We start from the raw sequence: 18,861 nt of genomic DNA on the forward strand, positions 1-18,861 counted from the left end.
GCTGGATCCGGACTCAGTCCAGACAACACCTGTGGCCCTTTGCACGGCGGGACCTGGAGGTAACACCGGGAGGCTTAGGGCAGTTTTGTTCAGGCCAGGCCACCACTCTGATCCCACCTGAGCAGCCCTATGTCCCTCACCGTGTGTGTGTGTGTGTGTGTGTGTGTGTGTGTGTGTGTGTGTGTGTGTGTTGAGGGGTGGTGGTAAAAGGGGGTTTAAGTGGGGAGGGCCTGCTTGGAAAAGGAACAGGGTGGGTTTGGGGGTCAAGCCTGGCTGGGTGGACATGGAGTGTGGGTGGCGCCCTCTGCCCGAGGTCTATCCCGAGCCCTGGAGGTGACTCTCATTTCCCCTGGGAGGAGGTCTGTGCAGACACAGGGCCGGGCCTGATCCGGGACCAGAAGGTCCAGGGGGCAGAAGCAGCAGTGACTAGGGCCACGATTGAGTCCTCCTGACTGGCTGCTGGTCACTGTCATTGCAGCGCTCAACCCAGATCAAGGTGGAGCAGCAGCTGGTGGAAGAAGACTCCTTCCCCATGTCCAGGAGGGAGGGGCGGGTGAGCCACACCACTGAGGGCCAGTGCAGGCCTGAAGTGCGTGTGGCCACCTGGGCGTCTGGGGAGCCAGGGCCCATGGGTGGATGGAGGACTCCTCCACCGAAGATGTCCAGGCTCCACAAGCCTCGAGGCCGCTCAGTCCCAACACGCAGAGGGCAATTTTCAAGTATGTCTTGGAGCTCTATGGCCCTTTTAATGACACCAGGCGGGAAGACCTGGAGCCCATGGAGGCAGAGCCCAAGGGCGAGGAGGTGGGGGTGCTAGGGGTGGAGTGGGTGGGGAGATCCATGTGAACTTATGGGGAGGAACTGCTGCCAGACATACAGGGAGCACCCCCAGAGCCTGGCCAGGAACAAAGACTGGCCTCAGACCACCCATGTGCTGGACTTTGGGCATGGAGGACGTCCTGTGGTGGGTCCTGGGCTGTGGCTGTGTTCTGTCTTTGGGGGACAGATGGACATGCAGGCCCCTGGGTGATCTTTTCTCCTCTCCCAACTCTAGCACCAGCCCAGGAGGCAGAGGCAGCTCCTCCTGATGCAGAGCTGGAGGCACCTCCACCTCCAGAGCTTTCACCACCTCCAGCAGCCTCTCCAGCTGCAGCTGTGGAGCCAGGGCCGGCCCCAGAAGAAACTGAGGCCCCAGCACCGCTGGATGAAGAACCCTCCCTGGAGCCCATGCTGGCTCCTGCCTCAGAGGAGGAGCTGCCTGTGGAGGGCCCAGCTCAAGGGCTCCTTGATGAATGTACTGACCCTGTCATAAGGGCAAAACTTGATATTTTCCTTTTCTTTTTTTCTTTTGTTTTTTTTTTTGTTCTCCATAGCATGATACAATTTTTCATCTTTTAATTTTTATTATTTTGGGGTTTTGGGGAGTTTTTGCCTTTATTATTTTCTTTTTTCTGTTTTTAGTCTTCACTTTTCCATTGTATAATCCTGTTTAAGTAATAAATAAATCTTATTATTCATATTTTAAGTGTTGCCATTCCTGAGCATGAAGTACATTCATGATGCTGGGCCAGCATCACCACTGTCTGTCTAGAGGCGGTGCACATACCAGCACATGTCAGAGATGTCCCACCTCCCCGGTGGGGACACACACACTGTCACCACTGGGGAGAGAGCGCTGTCACCATCGGACCGGCAGTTTTCTGGTCTCATGACCATCAGCCCTGGGGACAAAGTGAGGCAGCAGAGGCCCCCGCAGGTTCCCTGGGGAGGAAGGGGAATGGGCCCTCCCTCTGGGAGAACAGTGTGCAGGACCTGCCCAAGTCCCACAGGTGCACACCTGCACCTGGCAGTGCTTACCCCACAGAAATTCTTGCACAATTTTTCAAAGATTTACTTTTGAGACTACCCACCAGAGCACTGAAAAAATTAGGTAAAACTCTAATGTCCATAGAAAAGGCATGGGCTCCACCAATCCTGGTCCACATGGATTAGGGAAGCTGAGCAGCTGCAAACGTGGGTGCAGGGGTCTCTAAGTACTGACAGATAAAGGCCTCAGGGGTCCTCTCACTTGAATTGAAAAGAAGACAATGAAATAGAAGTTGATGCACTAAAAGAAAATACTGACTTACCAGAAGAAAAGTCTCTTATTTCTGACGATTCTCCCGATGATCAAGAAGTTCATGCAAAAATATATATAATTTTTAATTCTCTCTCAGTTTTTCTGTTTTGACTTTGTTAGGATTCAAACCATAGTTCAAATGTAATGTATTCATTTATTTGATTGCTAAATACAAACCTCTTCATAAAAATATGTCTCAAAATATTTTGTGGAATATAAAAGAACACATCCTTTATGTAAGAAATTATTTTTCTTACTATACAAAAATGGAAAGTCACATTTTTAAAAGCTTAATTTTTTCTTATTTATGGTTCAAATGAAAGTTCTTTTAGCCATAAGAAAGCAGATATTGGTTACTCAGAAGACAAGTGTGACATAAACTATTCAGAGCATATATTTCAAAATAACTAAGTATAGTTAAATAGAATTTTTTTCCCCGTGCATACTTGTGGGAGAATGATAGTCACCTGGCTGAAGTTGAACTTCTATACAGTCTTGGAATTTTTTTCTTCATTCTTAATATGACCTTTGGTTTCTAAAAATCCCACCAATTCTCTCCTATTATCAAAAGGCAACTTTTATATGATAATTGAATTTAAGATGGAGGAAAATCAACTCTTTAAATTATTTATAGAAGTTCGGTTGTATAGTGTTTGGAAAGCTGCTTAACTCAAAAATATCAGGGGTCTTCATATTTATTTTTATGACTGTTTTCACTATAAAATAGATGGATAAAATCCCAATTACGTTATCTGGGAGACTTAAAAACTTTTGGGCATGGGGAGAGAAAAAATGGCAACCAGCAGGAAGGTAGGGAGGGAGAGTGTGTGATCGAGTGCAGGAGTGACAGAGGTGTGTGTGGACGCGTGTAGGTGCGTGTGTGAGTGAAATAGGGACAGTTAGACCCTGCATTTCTTCCAGGGGGGCTTCCAATCAGGGCAGTCTTAGATGGCAAAACCCCGCGGCTACCCACCAGAGCACTGAAAAAATTAGGTAAAACTCTAATGTCCATAGAAGGGGAGGACACCAGCGGCACAGAGACCACGCCATCTTGAAGAACAGAACTGCTTGAGACTAGAATCCTAGCCTTGCCACCACCTAGTCTGGTCTCGGAAGCAAACCAGGACACTACAGCCACTCTGGTAGAAGACCTGCCACCCCAGCTGCAGATGCTCGGACCCTGGGACCTTCACTTCCAAAGGTGTGCCACCTGACAGCAGTAAGTACAACCTCCCCCTCCCCAGAGCTGGAACTCAGGATTCACCACATTCCGAGCCCCCTAGGCACCCAGGCACTCCACTACCCAGGCAGTGCTTGGGAACCACTAAGAGTCCCTGAGGGCGTGATTCTGCACAGACAAGGGCACACAGCCCTGCAGTAGAATCTCTGAACGGCTTCTTCCTAAATAACTGCCCACGGACACCCCAGCTGTGCAACTTCTGTGCCAGGGCCCCACAGAGTGTGTCAGAGCTCTGCGCAGGCAAACGCACCACCTGTTCGCGTGCACACTTCTAGAGCCGGCAAACACAAGGCCACAGACAAGGGAAGGCACCCTGAGCCCATACATCCACAGGGTCCTCTGGGGAGCTACTTGGAGCCCCTGCTGGGTGTGATTCTGTACAGGCAAGGACGCGCTGCCCCACAACAGAAACTCTGAACTCCTTTCTCCTGAATAACTTCCCACATACACCCTAGCTACTTAACTTCAGTACCAGGGCCCCTCAGAGTGCATCAGAACTCTGCGCAGGGAAATGCACTACCAGTTTGCCCACACACTTCCAGAGCCGGCAAACGCACGGCCACAGACAAGGGAAGGCACCCTGAGTCCATATACCCATAGGGTCCTCTGGGGAGCTGCTTGGAGCCCCTGCTGGGTGTGATTCTGTACAGATAAGGACACACTGCCCTGCAGCAGAAATTCTGAAACCCCTCTTCCTGAATAACTTCCCACATTCACCCTAGCTGCTCAACCTCAGTGCCAGGACCCCTCAGAGTGCATCAGAGCTCTGCGCCGGCAAACATACCTCCACAGATGTGAATTTCCAACAGGCAGGCACCCTGAGCCCATCTACACACAGGGCGCTAGTGGGAGCCATTGTGAGCTCCCCCAACAGACGGTTCCTGGGTGCCACTGTGAGTCCCCGCTGGACATGCGTGATTTCAACTAAGGGTGCAAGACAGCAAAAACTGGGACACTCTCCTCCATAGCTGCTGACTTCTAGACACCACAGTTGTGCCTCTCAAGCTTGCAGGCCTACATCAAGAGAACCCAAATAGCTCAAGTAGGGAGCTACACTAGATTACCAAGCCCAGGAGAACTGAGAGATTACACCAGTAGCACCATCCCCAAAAGCACCATACCCACCTGGGTAGCAAAGCAGGCGGATCTACAACTAAAACATTACAGGAAAACATGGGAAGACAAAAAAGCAATCCCCAAAGGAAAGAAAAAGAGGAATCTCCAGAAAGGGATTAAATGAATCCGAAGTTAGCAGCTTATCAGAGATAGAATTCAGAGTAATGATTATAAAGATGTTTAAACAGCTGGAGGACAAATGCACACAACTCAATGAGACCTATAAGGAGCTGAATGAGAATGTCACCAACATGAAAAGAAACCAAGAGGAGATGAAGAATGACATAGCTGCAATAAAAAACACAATGGAAGGCTTAAAAAGTAGACTAGAAGAGGCTGAGGACCACATCAGCAAAGTAGAAGACAAGGTAGAAAAAAACACACAAACACAGCAGCAAGTGGAAAGAAGACTTAAAAAGCAAGAGGAGAGCCTAAGGGAGCTTTGGGACAACACAAAACGAAATAACATTCGCTTAATAGGTATACCAGAAGGAGAGGAAGAGAAGCAAGGAATAGAAAACCTGTTTGAAGAAATAATGACAGAAAACTTCCCTGATACTGGCAAGAAAAAAACTATCCAAGTCCATGAAGTACACAGAGTCCCAAACAAGTTGAACCCCAAAAGACCGACACCAAGACACATCATAATTAAATTGACGAACACCAACGACAAAGCAAGAATCTTAAAGGCTGCCAGAGAGAGACAGAAAGTTACCTACAAGGGATCTCCTATTAGAATATCAACTGATTTCTCAACAGAAACACACCAGGCCAGAAGGGAATGGAATGAAATATACAAAGTGATGCAAAGCAAGGATCTGAATCCAAGAATACTATACCCAGCAAGGCTATCATTCAAAATTGAAGGTGGAATCAGGAGCTTCACAGACAAAAAAGGGCTAAGAGAGTTTATCACTACCAAGCCAGCAATGCAAGAAATGCTAAAAGGACTGCTGTAAAAAGAAGAAAGAGAAAGGCAAGAAGAAACATAAACACTAAGGGAAAATATGACAACAAACAGGTACTTGTCAATAATAACATTAAACGTAAATGGATTAAATGCACCAATCAAAAGACATAGGGTAGCTGAATGGATAAGAAAACATGACCCATATATTTGCTGTCTACAAGAGACCCACCTCAGAGCAAAGGATTCCCACAGACTGAGAGTGAAGGGATAATAAAGGTTTTTCAGGTGAATGGAAATGAAAAAAAAAAAGCAGGGGTAGCAATACTTATATCTGACAAATTAGACCTCAAAGTGAAGGTCATAACAAGAGACAAGGAAGGCCACTTCATAATACTAAAGGGAGCAATTCAACAAGAAGATATAACTCTGGTAAACATATATGCATCCAATACAGGAGTACCCAAATACATTAAAAAAAAAAACTCCTGGAAGATATCAAGGGAGAGATTGACAGCAATACAATCATAGCAGGAGACTTTAATACCCCACTATCACCATTGGACAAATCCTCTAAACAAAAATTCAGCAAAGAAACATCAATCCTAAATGACTCACTAGACCAGATGGAATTAATTGACATCTTCAGAACATTTCACCCCAAAGCCACAGAATATACATTCTTCTCAAGTGCACATGGGTCATTATCAAAGATAGACCATATATTGGGTCACAGGCAAAGTCTCTTCAAATTCAAGAAGATAGAAATCATATCAAGCATCTTCTCAGATCACAGTGGCATAAAACTGGAAATCAACTACAATAAAAACAATCCAAAAAAATCAAACACATGGAGACTAAATCGCATGCTATTAAACAATGACTAGGTTACCAGAGAGATCAAAGAAGAAATAAAAAACATCATGGCAACAAACGACAATGAAAATACAACAATCCAAAATCTATGGGACACAGCGAAAGCAGTCTTGAGAGGGAAGTTCATAGCTCTACAAGCCTACTGCAAAAAACAAGAAACAATAGTAATAAATTACCGAGCCCTACAACTCAAAGAGGTAGAAAGAGAGCAACAAGAAAATCACAGTGTAAGCAGAGGAAGGAAATAATAAAGATCAGAGCGGAGATAAATGAGATAGAGACCAAAAAAAAATACAAAAGATCAACAAAACCAAGAGCTGGTTCTCTGAAAGGATAAACAAGATTGATGAACCTCTAGCCAGGCTCACCAAGAATCAAAGAGAGAGGACCCAAATAAACAAAATCAGAAATGAAAGAGGTGAAGTAACAACCAATCCCACAGAAATACAAATGATTATGAAAAAAATACTATGAACTATTATATTCCAACAAAATGGACAACCTAGATGAAATGGACATATTCTTAGAAAAATAAAAGCTCCCAAAACTCAACCAAGGGAGATATGAAATCAAACGAAGGACTTGTATGCATGCATATAAGCATCAACAATGGACGCAAAACTCTGGGGGGTGAGGGCATGTATGGGTGTGGGGTGGGGGGGGGGGTAATGGTAAGATATGAACACATATAATACCTCAATTAAAAAAAATGTCAAAAAAAAAAACTCAACCAAGAAGAATCAAAAAACCTAAATAGGCCAACAACTACATAAGAAATTGAAGCAGCGATCAAAAATCTATCAGCAAACAAAAGCCCTGGTCCAGACGCCTTTACAGGCGAGTTCTATCAAACATTCAAAGAACTAAAACATATCCTCTTCAGACTATTCCAAAAAATTCAAGATGAAGGCACACTTCCAAGCTTTTCTATGAAGCCAGCATTAATCCCCAAACCAGATAAAGACACAAGTACCTAGACTTAATAAATGAATTCGGCAATGTAGCAGGATACAAAATTAACACCCAGGAGTCTATGGCTTTCCTATACACCAATAATGAACTCACAGAAAGAGAAATTTAAAAAGCAATCCTATTGACCATTGCAACAAAAAAATTAAGAAAACTAGTAATAAATTTAACTAAGGACGTAAAAGACCTGTACTCAGAGAATTTCAGGACGCAAAAAAGAGATAGAAGCAGACATGAACAAATGGAAGAATATACCGTGTTCATGGATTGGTAGAAGCAACATCATCAAAATGTCATACTACCCAAAGCAATCTAATGCACTCTCTATTAAAATACCAATGGCATGTCAATAGATGCAGGAAAAGCATTTGACAAAATCCAACACCCATTTTTTAAAATATATTCTATTGATTTTTTACAGAGAGGAAGGGAGAGTGATAGAGAGTTAGAAACATCAATGAGTGAGAAACATCGATCAGCTGCCTCATGCACACCTCCTACTGGGGATGTGCCCACAACCAAGGTACATGCCCTTGACCAGAATCGAACCTGGGACCTTTCAGTCTGCAGGCCGACACTCTATCCACTGAGCCAAACCAGTTAGGGCCCAACACCCATTTTTGATAAAAACTCTCACCAAAGTGGGATTAGAAGGAACATATCTCAACATGATAAAGGTCATATATGACAAAGCTACAGCCAACATTATACTCAATGAGCAAAAACTAAAACCATTTCCTCTAAGAACAGTAACAAGACAGGGATGCCCACTCTCACCACTCCTGTTCGACATAGTACTGGAAGTACAAGAAGAAATAAAAGACATCCAAATTGGAAAAGAAGAAGTAAAACTGTCATTATTCACAGATGACATGATCCTATCTAATAAAGAGGGGATATGCTAATTGACCATCACTCCATCACAAAGATGGCTGCACCCACAGCTGAGGTCAAGTTCCCTTAAGGAGCCTTAACGAGCAATCAGCAGGGACTTGAGGCTTCACCCTCCCCCGCCCCCGTGGGGCTTGACAGGGGACCTCAGGCTGCACCCCTCACCTGGCAGGGCTTGGCAGGGGATCTCAGATCACGCCCCCCACCCGGAAGGGCTTGACAGGGGGCCTCAGGCCGTGCCCCCCGCCCTGGCGTCAGGCTGCAGGACCTCAGGCCACGCATCCTGCCTTGGCACCAGGCCGGGGGGACCTCAGGCCATGCCCCGCACCTGGCAGGGCTTGACGGGGACCTCAAGGTGCGCTTCCTGTCCTGGTGCTAGGCTAGGGGACCTCAGGCCGCGCCCCCCCACCAGGTGGGGCTTGACAGGGGACTTCAGGCCACGCCCCCCACCCCGGGAACAGGCCAGGGGACCTGAGGCTGCACCCCCTACCTGGCGGGGCTTGACAGGGGACCTCAGGCCGTGCCCCCCACCCAGCGGGGCTTGACAGGGGACCTCAAGATGCACCCCCAGTGCTGGGTTGGGGGAACTCAGGCCACGTCCCCTGCCCAGCAGGGCTGGACGGGGGACCTGAGGCTGCGCCCCCTGCCAGTGGGGCTTGACGGGGAACCTGAGGCTGTGCCCCCCTCCCGGTGCTGGGCCGGGGGACCTGAGGCTCCACCCCCCTGCCTGGCGGGGCTTGACAAAGGTGGGACTGGCTGGGTCTGGATCTAGCCCAATGGGGGGAGCAGCCAGGTCTGGGTCTCATGTGATTTTGAGGCGCATGTGGGTGGGCGGGGACGTGACTCTGGGTCCCCCTTTTAATGTGCACAAATTTCGTGCACCGGGCCACTAGTATTATACATAGAAAACTCCAAAGACTCCATCAAAAAACTCCTAGACTTAATAAATGAATTCGCAAAACAACGAGGTACCATCTCACACCTGTCAGAATGGCTATCATCAACAAATCAACAAATGACAAGTGCTGGAGAGGATGCTGAGAAAAAGGAACCCTCGTGCACTGCTGGTGGGAATGCAGACTGGTGCAGCCACTGTGGAGAACAGTATGGAGTTTCCTCAGAAAGTTAAAAATAGAACTCCCATTTGACCCAGTAATCCCACTCCTAGGGCTATATCCCAAGAAACCAGAAACACAAATCAGAAAGGATATATGCACCCCTATGTTCATAGCAGCACAATTTACAATAGCTAAGATTTGGAAACAGCCTAAGTGCCCATCAGCAGATGAGTGGATTAAAAAACTGGTACATCTACACAATGGAATACTATACTGCTATATAAAAGAAGGAACTTCTAACATTTGCAACAACATGGATGGAACTGGAGAACATTATGCTAAGTGAAATAAGCCAGTCGGAGAAAGATAAATTATCACATGATCTCACTCATATGTGGGATATAATGATCAACATAATTTGATGAACAAGAATAGATCAATCTAGAGACAAATGGTAGGGGAGAGGGGGTTAGAGAGCAACCAAAGGACTTGTATGCATGCATATTAGCATAACCAATGGACACAGACACTGGGGCAGTAGGGGCTTGCCCAGGATGGGAATGGCTGGGGGGGAGGGGTCAATTGGGGAAAAAGGAGACATATGTAAAACTTTAGACAATAAAAAAAAAAAAAAAAGAACAACAAACATGGACTGGAAAAAAAACAAAAAAAATTAAATTACACAAACTTATAGTTAAAATGTATATTCAAAACAAAGATAATAAACACTCAAAATGTAAAATAAAATAAAAATAAATGAATTCAGCAATGTAGCAGGATACAAAATTAATACCCAGAAATCTATGGCTTTTTTATACACCAATAATGAACTCACAGAAAGAGAAACTAAAAAACAATGTCTTTTACCATTACAACAAAAAAATTAAGATACCTAGGACTAAACTTAACTAAGGAGGTAGAAGACCTGTACTCAGAAAATTACAGGACATTGAAAAAAGAGATACAGGAAGACATAAACAAATGGAAGAATATACCATGTTCATGGATGGGTAGAATCTACATCATTAAAATGTCCATACTACCCAAAGTAATCTATAGATTCAATGCAATCCCCATTAAGATACCAATGGAATATTTCACAGGCCCAGAACAAACTCTCCAAAAATTCATCTGGAATAAAAAAAGACCCCAAATAGCCGCAGCAATCCTGAGAAAGAGGAACGAAGTTGGAGGGATCTCAATACCAGATAACAAGCTATATTACAAAGCCACTGTTTACAAAACTGCCTGGTACTGGCACAAGAACAGACATATAGACCAATGGAATAGAACAGAGAACCCAGAGATCGACCCAAACCACTATGCTCAATTAATACGTGACAAAGGAGGCATGAACATACAATGGAGACAAGACAGTCTCTTCAATAAATGGTGTTGGGAAAATTGGACAGTTGCAAAAAAATGAAACTATACCACCAACTTACACCATACACAAAAACAAACTCAAACTGGATAAAGGACTTAAATGTAAGATGGGAAACCATAAAAATCTTAGAAGAATTCATAGGCAGCAAAATAGCAGACATTTGTCATAGCAATATCTTTACTGATACAGCTCCTAAGGCAATGGAAACTAAAGAGAAAATTAAAAAATGGGACTACATCAAAATAAAAAACTTCTGCACAGCAAAAGAAACCGTCAACAAAACAAGAAGAAAGCCCACTGCATGGGAGAACATATTTGCCAATGTTATTTCCAATAAGGGTTTAATCTCCAACATTTACAGGGAACTCATACAACTTAACAAAAGGAAGTAAACAATCCAATCAAAAAATGGGCAACGGACTTAAATAGACACTTTTTGAAAGAGGACATTCAGAAAGCCAAGAAACATATGAAAACATACTCAAAGTCACTAATCATCTGAGGGATGCAAATCAAAATGACAATGAGGTACCATCTCACACCTGTCAGAATGGCTATCATCAACAAATCAACAAATGACAAGTGCTGGAGAGGATGCTGAGAAAAAGGAACCCTCGTGCACTGCTGGTGGGAATGCAGACTGGTGCAGCCACTGTGGAGAACAGTATGGAGTTTCCTCAAAAAATTAAAAATGTAGCTCCCATTTGACCCAGTAATCCCACTCCTAGGGTTATATCCCAAGAAACCAGAAACACTAATCAGAAAGGATATATGCACCCCTATGTTCACAGGGCACAATTTACAATAGCTAAGATTTGGAAACAGTCTAACTGCTCATCAGCAGAAGAGTGGATTAGAAAACTGTGGTACATCTACAATGGAATACTACACTGCTGTAAAAAAGAAGGAATTCTTACCATTTGCAGCAGCATGGATGGACCTGAAGAGCATTATGCTAAGCGAAATAAGCCAGTTTGAGAAAAGATAAATATCACATGATCTCACTCATATATGGGATATAACGAACAACAAAAACTGAAGAACACCCAGAAGGAAACTCACTACAGACTGATTCATTTGCCTCTCAGCATAACCATTATTGCTTGTCTCATTTTCAGTCCCTATAAGTGTATTCCTAGTATCACATGAGCTCACTCATCTAGGGGAAATGATGAACAACATAGACTGATGAACAAGAACAGCAATGATCAGACTGTCAGACCTCAGAGGGAAAGTAGGGGAGGGTGGGGACAAGGGAGATAGATCAACCAAAGGACTTGTGTGCTTGCATATGAGCCTAACCAATGATCACGGACAACAGGGGGAGGGGGGCTTGCGTGTGGGGGGGATTGGGAAGGGAACGGGGGGAGGGGGTTGATGACAAATATGTGATACCTTAATCAATAAAGTAATTTAAAAAAAAAAAAAAAAAAAAACTGAAGAACAAAAAGAGATCCAGAGACTAAGAAACACTGAACAGACCATCCAACCTCAGAGAGAAGGCAGGAGGGGGCGCAGGTAAGAGATCAACCAAAGGACTTGCATGCATGCATATTAGCATAACCAATGGACACAGACACTGGGGCGGTGGGGGCTTGTCCTGAGGTGTAAGAGTGGGGGGAGGGGTTCAATCAGGGAAAAGAGAGACATACTAGTATGTAATACTTTAAACAAAAAAAGAGATATTATGCTAAAAAATATATTATTTCTTGAGGATAAACAAAAAAAACAAACAAAAAACTAGATACTCTACCCTAGCCAAGTTGATATGAACATTAACAATCACACCCAGGAAAATTAATTGAATATGAGGGTAGAATAGTTACCTATACAAAAATCATTTTTCATCTTCCCTTTCTCTGGAAGCTCCAAAAAGATGTGTTTTACCGAAAAGAGAGGGTAAGCTAAGAAAAACAAAGGCATGAAAGAGAAAGCCATAGGATCCTGAACACAAGAAGTTCAACCCAAGAGGGTGGGGAAGGGGGTCCCCAGGATGAAGGTAAAGGGAGATTCAAGACAGCAACTATGGAAGAGTTCTAGAAATCAGGCAGGCCAGGTTGCAGCAGAACGGCTCTGGGTACAGCATCTCCAAGAAGATGAAGATACCCAAGAGATTTATACAATGAGGGAAGAAAATTTTAACTCTAGGTATTCTGGATTTTATTATGGAGCAGGAAAAAAATTATATTAGCAGAAAAACTAAAATCTAAATAAAGTCTGGAATTTAGTTAACAGTGTTATACAAAAGTTCATCTCTTAGTTTTAACAAATTTACCACAATTATGTAAGATGTTAGTTAACATTAAGAGAAACTAGGGAAGAGGTGTACAGGGACTCCGTTCTATCTTTGAAAATTTTTCTGTTAATGTAAAATTATTTCCCCAAAAAGCTCATTAAAACTGAAAAAGAAATGGGCAAAATAATTAAACAGACACTTCAAAGAAAATATATAGATCTCAAAGAAGCACAAGAAAAGATGCTCAACATCATTAGTCATTAGGGAAATGAAAGTAAAACGATAATGGTATACCACTGTACATATATTAAAATAGCTAATTTTAAAAAAATATTTCTATTAATTTTGAGAGAGAAAGAGAAAGAGAAAGTTCAATGTGATGTCAGAGCAGAACATCAATTGGCTGCCTCCTGCACAGTCCCTACGGGGGATCAAATCTGCAACCACCCAACTGAGCCACACCAGCCAGCGTGCTAAATTTTTTTTAATTGACAATACAAAGTGCTTGTGAGAATGTAAAACAACTCTAACTCTCATACTTCCCGGCAAGGCGAAATGGCTTAGGCACTCTGGAATAATGTCACTTCTTTAAAGTTAAACTCATTCTTATCATATGACCAAGCAATTCCACTCCTGATATTTATTCTAGAGATTTGAAAATGTACGTTTGCATAAAAACTTGTACAAGGATGCTTACAGTAGCTTTATTAACTATCCACAAAAACTGAAAACAACCCAATGTCCCACAGTGGGTGAATGGGTAAACAAACTGTGGTCCATTCCTACAATAAAATGATGTACAGCAATAAAAAGGAAAGAACTACAAATACACTCAATAATATGGGTGAATCTAAAAGGCACTGTGGTGAAACCAGACTCTACAAGTTCCTTACTGTATGAATCAATTTATATGATATTCTTGAAAAGACAAAATGATGGAGTTAGAGAACAGGGCAGTGATTGCCAAGGGTTAGGTTGGGGAAGGTTTGACTACAAAGGGGCAGCATGAGGGAATTTGGGGGGTGATGGAACTATTCTGTACCCTGATTGTGGTGGTAATTATACAAAACTACATAGGTGTTAAAATTCATAGAACTGTTCACCAAAAGAATAAAATTCAGTTTTACTGTATTTAAGTATTTTTTTAATTTAACTGGTTACTTTTGAAACATTCCGCTTAAAATAAACTATTATAACTCTAAGACATTTATGTAAACCCCATGATAACCACAAAGGAAAAACCAACCCATCGTAGACAGACAAAAGAGAAAGAGAAAGGAATCTAAGCGAACCACTGCAGAAAATCGTCAAATCACAAAGAGAACAAGAGAAGAAAGGAACAAAAGAAATGCAACAGCCAGAAAACAATAAATTGCATTAAGTCCACTAATTGTCAGAGAAATGCACATTAAAATCACAATGAGATATCACCTCACACCTGTCAGAATGACTATCATCAATAAACCCACATAGAGCCCTAACCGGTTTGGCTCAGTGGATAGAGCATCGGCCTGCAGACTGAAAGGTCACAGGTTCGATTCCGGTCAAGGGCATGTACCTTGGCTGTGGGCACATCCCCAGTAGGAGGTGTGCAGGAGGCAGCTGATTGATGTTTCTCTCTCATCAATGTTTCTGACTCTCTATCCTTCTCCCTTCCTCTCTGCAAAAAAATCAATGAAGTATATTAATGATTTTTTGGTGGGAATGCAGACTGGTGCAGCCACTGTGGAGAACAGTATGGAGTTTCCTTAAAAAACTAAAAATAGAACTCCCATTTGACCCAGTGATCCCTCTTCTAGGAATATATCCTAAGAAACTGGAAACATCAATCAGAAAGGATATATGCACCCGTATGTTCATAGCAGCACAATTCACCATAGCTAAGATTTGGAAACAACCTAAGTGCCCATCAGCAGATGAATGGATTAAAAAACTGTGGTACATCTACACAATGGAGTACTATGCTGCGGTAAAAAAGAAGGAGCTCTTGCCATTTACAACAATATGGATGGAGATGGAGAACATAATGCTTAGTGAAATAAGCCAGGCAGAGAAAGATAAATATCACATGATCTCACTCATTTGTGGAATATAATGAACAACATAAACTGATGGGGGGGAAAATAGATCCAGAAACAGAGAAACATCAATCAGATTGTCAAACCTCAGGGAAGAAATTGTGAGTTAACCAGAAACCCAAGAATGCACGAGAACGCCTTTCCAGCCATGCTAGCAATCATCAGATGTAAGGTAATTTTACCCGGGACAAGAGGGTAAGTATTTTGGACTTATGCTCCTGACTCTTCATGGATAAGACCACTCATATAGGCTGAACCCCTGACTAACGTAGTCACCAATAATACCAAACACCTTGGTTATCCAGGAGGTCCATGGGGGGGGGGGGGGAGGGGGCAAGAAAGTATAAATACACAGGGGTCTCCACCCAGCTTCCCTTTTGTATGACACAAAATCAAAACAATGCCCCTTTGTGTGTAAAATTAAAGAGAGGTTTCTGGCTTGTGTGGACACCAAAGAAAGGGTGTCACTACTATCACTACTTGCCCATGGTAGAAGTGCAGAAAATGTAACCAAGACCTTGTCTATACAAAAAGAAATAGACAGCCAGTTTGAAAGGGTATTGCCATGGACTGGAACAAAGAATATCCTTGCATGATATTATTCTACACTGTCATTAAAAATTTTCCCAGACTTGGATCACCCCCATTACATATAATAATTCCTCACACCCATGGGGTGGGGGGAATCATCTGTTTGGTGCTTGGAGACAAATGTAACACATCTCTAGATATTTTAGAATTACAACAGCATATTATATAATAACCCCAAACAAACTTACAAACTAATTCTTTGAATGTCTGGCAGCAATTTTAAAAGGACATGAAAGGGTTTAATCCCTTCCACTATGTAGAGGGCCCCCTGGGAAGGCACCTGAGCATTCTAAATTGGCCCCTCTTGCCCTTTTAGCCAAGAGGGACCTGCTTCTCACAATCCAATTGTCCACAGCTATTGCCTGAGCTTCTGTTCATGCCAAGGGTGAAACCTCATGATGGCTGGTACCATGGATGTGTCTCTCGCCCAGTGGGGTGAGCTGGGCCTCCCTGGAGAAGAAACCTGGGTTCCACAAGATATGTGATCAGTGCTGGGACCCTGCCAGCAGGCGAGGGGATCCCAAGACAGGTGCTGGGCGCGGAGGCCATGGGGGCATAGGCGACCAAGGAGACAGAACTAAACCTCACATCACCCTGCTTGGCCCCGGAGGATGGCTGGTTAGCCAGAGACGGGTAAGATTCCTCAGGGAAGGAACAACCTAAGACAGGCACAGTCGCACAGGGGCCATCAGGAGAGAACTTGGGGGTCAACAGAGGTGGGGCACAGACCTTCACCCCCCCAAGTTTGCAGGGGCCTGAACCCTCACCCCTGCTGAAGGAGATCTCCTGCCCCCATGGCTGCTCAGCTTCACATGCCCAGCTCAAATCGGGACCCAGGTAACAGAGACTTGGCCGACAGCAGATGCCCTCTCACCGCAACAAGACTTGATAGAGATGTCTTGCACCCATGATCCGGGGAACTGGGGTCTAGGATATCTAAATCCAGCCTAGCACCAGGAATGCTCAGGGCCTACTCAAGAAGGCAAATAATCCTCTCCACTAATAATTACAGGGTAAAACAAGATGGTTGTTAGAATATTAAATTTGACAGTAAAATAGTAGTCAAGTTTTCAGACTAATTTAAATTGGCCAACCAAAATAAGCAAATACTCTAGAAAAATCAATTGTACTGGACAAAAAAGCTGTTACTAAAGTGTTAACTAAAATTTTTATTGGTAGTTCATCTCATGGTAAAATTGCATAACATATAATGAACCTAAAGCAGTCACATTTTAGTGCAAAAAAGTAAAATTTAAAAGCTATCAAGATTACAGCATAAAATTTCCAAAAGCCTCCCAATATTTAAACCAAAAAAGGGGGGATAGTAGAAGAATATCATGTAAGGAAAAATATCCTGCAAATAAATTACATCTAGAAAATTTTTACTTTAGAAAATTAACTTTCATTTGTAATGCTAACAGCAAGTCACCCAGGTAAAACATACATGGTGTCAAAACAAGCCAAAGGAAAATCATTTGGGCAAAAAAATGAAAAAGGATCGCAAATCAAATTCATAGAAAATGTTCCTTTATTAACTTTTGGTCGAGAGTGTGTTTGTATGTTTTCAGAGAACAGCTCCGAGACATGTGGATTCCTGCGATAGAGGGGAATTGACAGGAGTGCTCCAGCCATGAAGTCAGGGGAGAGACAGTCCAGAGATGGAAGACGCTGACGATGCCTTGCCATACTAGCAGTCAGCAGATGTGCGTCACTGCAGATTGCCCAGGACCAAACCGGAGAGGGTCGGACCTGCAATACCGCCGTTTGTCCACCATCCAGAACTGAAGTATCATTGCTGTTATGAACACATTAACAACTGTTGGACATAGAAACCGGGACTCAAAAGAACTGTTGGCCCAGAAAGAAACTCACTACAGACTGATTCATTTGCCTCTCAGCATAACCATTATTGCTTGTCTCATTTTCAGTTCCTATAAGTGTATTCCTAGTATCACATGAGCTCACTCATCTAGGGGAAAAGATGAACAACATAGACTGAAGAACAAGAACAGCATCCATCAGACTGTCAGACCTCAGAGGGAAAGTAGGGGAGGGTGGGGACAAGGGAGATAGATCAACCAAAGGACTTGTGTGCTTGCATATGAGCCTAACCAATGATCACGGACAACAGGGGGAGGGGGGCTTGTGTGTGTGGGGGATTGGGAAGGGAACGGGGGGAGGGGGTTGAGGACAAATATGTGATACCTTAATCAATAAAGTAATTAAAAAAAAAATAAAAAAAAAATAAACCCACAGAGATTTATGAGGATGATCACTTAGTAATCACTGGGGTACACACCTGAAACTAATATAATATTGTATGTCAACTGTAATTGAAAAATAAAAAGTAATTTTTTAAAAAAGTCAATATAATAAAAAGGAAAAAATAGATAAATAAGTTCACAAATGACAAGTGTTGGTGAGAATGTGGAGAAAGGGGAACCCTTGTGCTCTGCTGGTGGGAATGCAGATTGGTACAGCCACTGTGGAGTTTCCTCAAAAAAACTTAAAATGGAACTGCCTTTTGACCTAGCAATTCCACTTCTGGGGATTTATCCAAAGAAACCCAAAACACTAATTCAAAAGAATATATGTATCCCTATGTTCACTGCAGCAGTATTTACAATAGCTAAGATCTGTAAGCAACCCAAGTGCCCATCAATAGATGAGTGATTAAAAAAAAAAGTTATGGCATATATATACAACAGGATATTGCTTGACCATAAAAAAGAATATCATTTGTGATAGCATGGATGTACCTAAAGGGTATTATGCTAAATGAAATAAATCAGTCAAAGAAAGAATAATACCATATGATTTCTCTTATACATGGAATCTAAAAAACAAAATAAGCAAACAAAATTGAAACAAACTCATAGACACAGAGAGCCAACTGGCGGTTACCAGAGGGAGACTGGGTGAAAGATGTGAAAGGATTAAGAAGTACAAATTGGTATTTATACAATAGTCACAGGGATGTAAAGTACAGAATACAGTCAATAATATTGCAATAACTATGTATGGTGCCAGGTGAGTACTGGAAACACTTTGAAAAATATATGTCTGTCTAATCTCTATGCTATACACCTGAAACCAACACAAAATAATATTGATAGTAAACTGATTGAAAAATAAAATAATAATAATGGGCAGAGGAACCGAATAGACATTTTTCCAAAGAAGACATCCAAATGGGCAATAGGTACATGAAAAGGTGCTCAAAATCAGTTATCATCAGAGAAATAAAAATCAAAGCCACAATGAGATATCACCCCATACCTGTCAGAAAGGCTGTTTTCAAAAAGGCAAGATATAACAACTGTTGGTGAGGATGTGAGTAAAGGAAACCCTTGTGCTCTGTCAGTGGGATCGTAAACTGGTACAGCCAATATG

Source organism: Eptesicus fuscus, chromosome 15, assembly GCF_027574615.1.
Source record: "Eptesicus fuscus isolate TK198812 chromosome 15, DD_ASM_mEF_20220401, whole genome shotgun sequence".
Classification (NCBI taxonomy): domain Eukaryota; kingdom Metazoa; phylum Chordata; class Mammalia; order Chiroptera; family Vespertilionidae; genus Eptesicus; species Eptesicus fuscus.